Source organism: Rhinolophus hipposideros (assembly GCF_964194185.1).
Source record: "Rhinolophus hipposideros genome assembly, chromosome: 18".
NCBI lineage: Eukaryota > Metazoa > Chordata > Mammalia > Chiroptera > Rhinolophidae > Rhinolophus > Rhinolophus hipposideros.
This window is the reverse complement of record NC_138064.1, coordinates 50,808,635-50,816,497: the sequence shown is the minus strand read 5'-3', so window position 1 is coordinate 50,816,497 and position 7,863 is coordinate 50,808,635. Positions and strand designations below refer to the sequence as shown.

Here is a 7,863-nt window from a genome sequence, read left to right as displayed (position 1 = left end):
TATTCACGCTTTCAGTGCCAGAGTTCCTTCATCAATAAGAGATCACACTGACCTCTTACAAGAAAGGTTGGTACTGACTTCCAAATAAAGTATGTGTAGCAATGCGCTGTATCTGTATAGATACACAGTAACGGCTTTGAATACTATGTTCCGAGTTATTTGGTGAGTGTTTTACTTGAATCCTTCAAAAGACACTCCCACTGCTATACCTGCAACTTTGTGAACAAGTCTTTAAGTACCTTCACAACTAAGGATAATTGTGAATCAAGATTACCCCTGCTTTTGTTAAAATGTGGTTTTCAAGATGCTTTCGGTTGCTGGCCTTATTTTTTGTTTTGGAGGCTGGCAGAAGCTTAACCTTCCATACCTCTTATTTACAGTGTTGATATGATTGAGCATTTTTCACCAATTTGGGTTTTAAAAAAAGGTCGTTTTCACCTAGAAAGTACTCTTTTTACTTTTTCTATCCTCATATTTAGCCTATTGGCCATACTCTAGATTGATGCAAATCCAGGTTGAAAATAACATTAGTGTCTACTGATGCTAATATTTAAATAATTAGAAGAAAAAATAACTTTCAAACTGTATTTTATATAATCAGTAAATCAGAAGTTTTGTCAGCATTGTTATGAAAGTTAACTAAGAGAAAACTCACCTGTTTAGACTTCCTGTTGATAAAATGTTAAACATTTGGTGAATTATTTCATTTAACATCTGTTGTTTTCATGCATTACTTTAGCATTCTATGCTCTATATTCATTTCTCCCTTAACTGTAGTTGCTTCACTTTACCAGTGCAGCAGTGTAAATCTCTTAACTAAACTGATAAGCGAAAGCTATAGATACAGATTTTATTACTGTGCTTGGTAGCTATTGTTGGTGACTTGTGTGCTGTAATGTCACAATTTCTTTATTGAAAGTCGTCATTCACATTTATTTTATAGCACGGCACTACTCTAAGGTGCATAAAGATGAAACATCGTAACAGACGATCTGAAGCACTGAGGTGCGTATTTTCATCCTAGTGACAGACCATCTGCTGGCCTGTGAATTACAAGCCAGTTCTTCAAGATGCTTTGATAGCCCCCCATTTACATAGCACTGTTTATGCTACAGGAAAAATAGGGTGGGTATCAGAGAGCTTGTCTTCCAAGAGTTTGTTTGAGGCTCCTCAATACCTCAATACCAGGTCAGGACATGAACCTTCATCTCCGTAATGCTCTTTTAGTTCTATCACACTGTAGTGCCTAAGACAGCAGAAGGTAAGAACTGTATAAATAATGGTCCCTACCTTAGGGACCGCACAGGCTAGCATTTATAGAAATAACAAAAAACACGGAGAATTAAATCCTGTGTGTTTTGAGGGAATGCAGTACTGCCTACAACTCAGAGGCAAAGATGCGTAGTAGGACTGAGGAAGAGGGGCTGTGTGGGGGGACTTGAGCTGGGCCTGATGGAGCAGAGCAATGAGAGGCATAGCAAACAGGATGTAAGAATTGTTACAGCTTCTATAGAAGACTTCTGTCTACTTCCATATCAGGTCGAGTTGCACTGTTGATCCATGTTTGCAAGTACTGAAAAGTAAAATAAGGTATGATTGTAGAGAAGCTTGAAAAGTAAGATTTCAGAGTAATAGTTAAGAAAGAGCATATAAACAAAACCTAGCACAGTATAGTCAGATGAACAACATAATTTAGCAAGATATAGTCAGAAACAATGAGCAGAGCTTAAATGTGGGGAGGGGCGGGGGGAAGGTGAATTAATACCAATATATGTAGGAGAAGAACAACTGACCAAGAAGCCAGAGACCCCGATAATGGCCAAAGCCCACAAGTGTGAATGAATGTTAACAAGAGAAGACCTGATCGGGATGGTGTCCATATACACTGACAGGTTGGATAAGCAGAAATGGATGGGAAAGACAGTGGAATATAGCAGGTAGATATATGCACTTGGGAGCCAAAGATGGTTCCAAACCCAGCACTGCCACTTACCAGCTGTGAGACTTGAGGCAGATTCCTAATCTTTGTGGCTGACTTCCTTCATTCGTAAAATGGGGATAATAGTGCCTACCTTTGGGTTGTGAGAATTACATGTTATCTGTCTAAAGCACTTAGCACCCTCTGGCACACAATAAGTCGTCATTAAATGGCTATTGTTATTGTTACCAGGATAGTTACTATATTCACTGTTTCTTGACATGATAGTGGAGATTCAATGAGATAACAGTAGTGCGCTGGCACATTATTAAATGAATATTAAATGTTAGTTACAATTTCATTATAATTGCCTATAAAAATGGACTGGAAGTGGGCTTTGAAGAGGGATAATAAGGCCCTTTAGACCTGTTAGCCTGCTGATACTCACACAAAGCAAGCCTGGTGTTTACCAAGACACCTTTTTTTTAAGCTGCTTAATCAATACATTTATTACTGTCTTTATATGAAAAATCTTCATGGACAATTCTTTGGTTTATTAGCTCTCAGCAGCCCGTTCCTGAGTTCTGAGGAAGCTTGCCTTCTGCGCTACTCAGTCTTTCTTCTGAGCAAGAGATATTTGGGGACGGTTCCACCTCTTCTTTACAACTTCCTTCTTAGGCTTCTTCTGGACTGGACTCTCGTATAGCAGCACAAGCTTTCTTATCCATCTCCTCCATGCCTGGAGTTACGTTGTTCTTTATGTATTGAGAGAACTGTTTCTTGTAAGCGTCTTCATCTTCTTCCATTAGGTGACACATATAATCTGCAACGTTCCGGCCCAGGAGGTGCTTCCCATGTACTTCTGCACTGAATTCCCTGCTTTCTGAATCATAACCAGGGAATCGTTTGATACTGTGAGGGACAGACAAGCCTCTGTCCACAGCTCCCTTCATGGACCCCCAAATTCTATTTCCAGTAGTAGTTCTGGCAAGCCCTGCATCCAAATAGCAGGTGAAGGCACCAGGTTGACCAGCAGTGCTTTCTACATTGTATTCATCTCCAGTCACCTCCTGATTGATGGACAAGACCTTCCTAGAGCTTGTCCATGTCAGACCCATTGAGAAGCCTGCAGGCCAGCAGCAGGCCAGTACAATATACAGCAGCTTAATTTGTCAGGCCAACCTCCATGCCATACTTTGGGAGCTCATGAGCGTAAGCTGTACAAACTATCATATCTCCTTCTATACGGGCATAAGCAGTCTGACAAATGATATCTCTGTTGGTTACACGAACTTTTCATTCTGTATTTGGGTGTGTGGTACTTATTTTTATCCAGGATTACCGAGCGTTTCCAGGCATAGTAATCAGTTTTACCCTCTCGTCATCTCTTAAAGTAGGCCTTATTTTTGACAACTTGACCAAATCCCATCCTGCGGAACAGGATGCATGTCCGCAGCTCATCACAGCCTGCAGGCCCAGCTCAGCCCCAGGGGAGAAAAGCTAGCCAAGGCTCTTTGACTTCTGCATACTGGAGTCAGTAGAGTGATCTGCTCTCAAACTGTATTAGCGGGCTTAACTCCAGCCCTGCCAGTCCCAGCTTCCTCCTCTGCCTACCAGCTCCTGAAACTGACCCCCAGTGTGTTACCACAGCCAAGCCTTATTAAGTATGGCAGCTGGCTTTCCAAACACCATCATCAAAACCTGGGCCAGATGATCTCACTTATATGTGGAACAAGAACTGAATAAATGGGCAAAGTAAACAGAAACAGTCTCAGAGATACAGAGGAAAAACTGACGGTTGCTAGATGGGAGGAGGTGGGGATAATGGAGAAGGGGAAGGGATTAGACAGCATAAATTGGTAACTACAATATTGCCGTGGGGTATGAAAGATAGTTTGGGGAATATAATCAGTAATGTAAAGATTTTGTAGGGTGTCAGATAGGCACTTGTCTTATTAGGGAGACCACTTCATGGACAGTGTAGATGCCTGACCACTGCGCTGTACACTGAAGCTGAATAATACTGAATGTCAACTATAATTTAATATATAGTCACAGGATGTGGAGTACAGCATAGGCAATAGAGTCAATGGAATTGAAATAGATATATACAATGTCAGAAGGGTAGTAGATTGGGGCAGGGTTTATCACTTTGTGAGGGGTGAAATGTCTAACTGTTGCATTGTTTTTAAACCTGAAACTAATACAAAAAAAAGAAAAAGGAAAGCTAATGTAAAAGAATCTTAAAAACGAAACAGCCGGGGAATGAGAAGGCAGTAGAGGCTGAGGGCTGCAGGACTGTGCACGGCTGACCGAGGCATTTCTCCACTCCCAGCTTTGCAGCCCGGAGGCAGCATCACACCCACGTGGGCAGAAGCCCTTTGGTCTGGACAGGCCCCGCAGCCTGCCTGCCTTCCTGAGAAGGAAAGTTTTGCAGTGGGATCCTCTGAGCTGGACAGGTCTGCTCGTCCCTGTAGCCTTTCTGTGAAGAGATAATTGCCTTATTTTTTTCTCTCTACATTTCTATTTAGTTCACTCCTGAAAGAATGTTTAGGGTATTAAAATGCTCTATAGCTATGCCATGTTTGTAAGCAAGCAGTCTGGGACCCTGTTTCCTAGAGGTGAGAAGGCTTTTGTCCAAGTGCTCACCGACCCCGACCCCAGTGGCCACTCCATGCCAGGTGGAAGAGGGCTTTCCAGCTCTCCTGGCATACTTGGTTTGTAAATAGGCCCTGTTAGTGTTTATATGTCTCTCACTATCAGAAATTTATTTTATGTCATAGCCCAGTACATAAACACACACACACACACTAAGTGTCATGAAACTGTACTTACCCTCAGCATATATAATGTTCTCTGCTCTTCTTCTGTTCTGTCCCTTAAAAAAAAAAAAAGCTGGTTATGACTCACTAAAATGTAGAAGTACACTAATGTCTTGGAATTTAAGTTTGAAAACCACTGCTTTATATCTCTCATGGTGTTTTGAAGAGCTTATGCTGTTCTACAAATGTCTGAGAGGAAGGATAAATCTTCGCATTGGGAGGACTTAATCCTGTGTGACTGCAAAGGGGTGATGAGGAAGAAAATAGATACCTCGTACGAAAGAATACCGGGAAACTCAAGAACAAGTCTTTTTGGAGTTTCTTTTCTGCAATTGGTAACCACCTGAGAACTGGGTCTCCCAACGAACAAAAACCATTTCTTGACAGTAGATTTAATACCCTCCCATACCTCAGTTGAGGAAAATACTAGGCATATATTTGCAATACTTCCAACCTGAAAACATACCTACCATGTTTCCCCGAAAAGAAGACCGGGTCTTATACTGTATTTCCCCAAAAATAAAACCAGGTGTTATATTAATGTTTGCTCCAAAAGACACATTAGGGCTTCTTTTCAGGGAATGTCTTATTTTTACATGTACGACAATCTACATTTATTGAAATACAGTCATGTCGTCTTCTGGAACATCGTCATAACGTACTAAATGTGTCTGTCTGGCTGATGATCTTAACGGGTTTATTTTCGGGGCAGGTCTTATTTTCGGGGAAACACGGTATCCATCAAGACACCTGCTCGTAGGAAGTCTGATAATTAAGTTTGCGAACAACTTGTTGCGACAATGTTGCTAACCTTTTTTGATATCAGAGAGACTGTTATGAATTTGTACCAACTGGACAAACTGTTAATCAAGTTTACTATTTGGAAGTGCTGAAAAGGCTGTGTGAAAAAGACAACCTGAACTTTTTTCACCAACAATTCACGGCTCTTGCATCACGACAATGCACCAGCTCACTGGTGAACTGTCTGTGGCACTGTCTGTGAGGGAGTTTTTAGCCAGTAAACAAATAACTGTATTGGAACACCCTCCCTGCTCACCTGATCTGGCCCCCAATGACTTCTTTCTTTACCTGAAGATAAAGGAAATATTGAAAGGAAGACATTTTGATGATATTCAGGACATCAAGGGTAATACGACGACAGACGACGACAGCTCTGATGGCCATTCCAGAAAAAGAGTTCCAAAATTGCTTCGATGGGTGTACTAGTCACTGGCGCCGGTGCATAGCTTCCCAAGGGGAGGACTTGGAAAGTGACCTTAGTGATATTCATCAATGAGGTATGGAGCACTTTTCTACCGTGTTTCCCTGAAAATAAGACCTAGCCTGACAATCTGCTCTAATGCATCTTTTGGAGCAAAAATTAATATAAAACCCAGTTTTATATATATAGTATAATATATATATATGTATATATATATATTTACTTTTACTATTTTACTTATAGTAAAATAAGACCCGGTCTTATGTTAATTTTTGCTCCAAAAGACGCATTAGAGCTGATTGTCCGGCTGGGTCTTATTTTCAGGGAAAGAAGGTAGGATGAGTTCGCGAATTTGTTGGTCAGACCTTGCATGTCATTCTCTCCATCAAGCCTTCTCTGATTCATTCTTGCAACAGGTAACATGTAATAGATAAAGAGCATGAGGTTTGGAAGCAGGCAGAAGTGGGTTCAAATGTCAACTCTTCCTGTGTCATAATTTGTCAATAAGCTCAATTTCTGTGTTGGTACATGGGGATAATGATAACTTTCCTTACAGAGTTATCCTTATCATCAGAGGAGATAACATCTGTGCAGATTCTTTATTGCCAAATAACAGGCTGTCAATAACTGGTCATTTCCCTCATTCTTCTTGGTAATTACTGCCCCTTCAGAACATCCAGGCACCGTGTTTCTTTTAAGACATCACTCTCTACTTCATATTGTAGTAACATGCTTATTGTGTCCACCTTACAAAACAGGCTCCTTGAGGACAGGGTCCATTGGCCATCCATATTTCTATAATACACAGTATTTAGCAGAGGATGGAAGTATTTAGCAGAAAGTGCTCACAAAATACTTGTTGACTTACTAAAGAACATCAGCAGAGATAATATGGCCCTGTCAAAACTTTAAAAAAAAAAACATTTAAAACTTCTGCACACAAATGAATATGGCAAACGAATGGATAAAAGTTACAATTAAAAAAACTAATTATGATAGGAGGGTATTGACCACTGGGATTGTAAAGAATTAGTGACAATTTATTACACCAACATTTCAGAGTTCACTCAATAAAATGAACAAAGAACATCTAATGCCAGAAGACAACAGCCCATGTCTTCAAACAAGAAGGACCTCAAACAGCAAAGCATGTCTGAACTTCTCTTGAGTGAGAAAAAAAACCCTTTGTGTGTGTTTGTTTACACATACACACATATACAACAATGAAACCCAGCGAATAAGGAGAGAGATTAAAATTTAAAACTAAGAGTGAATAACTCTGGTAGCTAATTTATTCATTAGTAGCAGGCACTCTTCTAGTCATTTTCCAGGTTCCCCCAATAGTCATTTTTATTTTTTTCCTTTTCTGCACATTTATTAAACATCTGAGGATACAAATGAACTGAATGTATTGTATGAGAGTTTAATGGACTTGGACCTTAACAGTCAAGACCAAAAAAAAATGAATCACAGTAGATTACTTAATTCCTATTGTCTTGTAAAAGATAGCATAGAAGTTTCCCTGAGATTCAGACATTTTCCTGGTACCAAATTCTGGGAAAAGCTATTCTTGGGTAAAAGACATTAGAAAACATAATGGTCAATTACTTCACATGGATTTTCTTTTTTAGAAAATTTTAAAATGTTACTAATGAACGTGAAAAAAGCCTAAAGCAAAGCACTCTCTCTAGTGGATGGAGCTGAGCTAAAGGAAGCGAGGCATTGCGGGAGGTAGAAAATTGAGCAGTACCTTCAAAATTATGCGAAGTGATTTCCAATTTAGAATTCTATCCCAGCATCCTGGATGTCTCAGTGTAGATTAGAGATATTTTCAGACATACAGGTCCCCAGCATTCATCTCCAGTCTCCCTTTCTCAGGAATTCCTCATTCTTCTAGTCAT

General features: G+C 40.1%; 1 pseudogene across 1 annotated transcript; it reads right to left on the bottom strand.

Annotated features, from left to right (window-relative positions):
- Positions 1-2,339: 2,339 nt before the first annotated feature.
- LOC308510473 (large ribosomal subunit protein uL18-like) lies at positions 2,340-3,480 on the bottom strand (annotated as a pseudogene). Its single transcript has one exon. The product of its transcript is annotated as a large ribosomal subunit protein uL18-like (transcript).
- Positions 3,481-7,863: the final 4,383 nt, after the last annotated feature.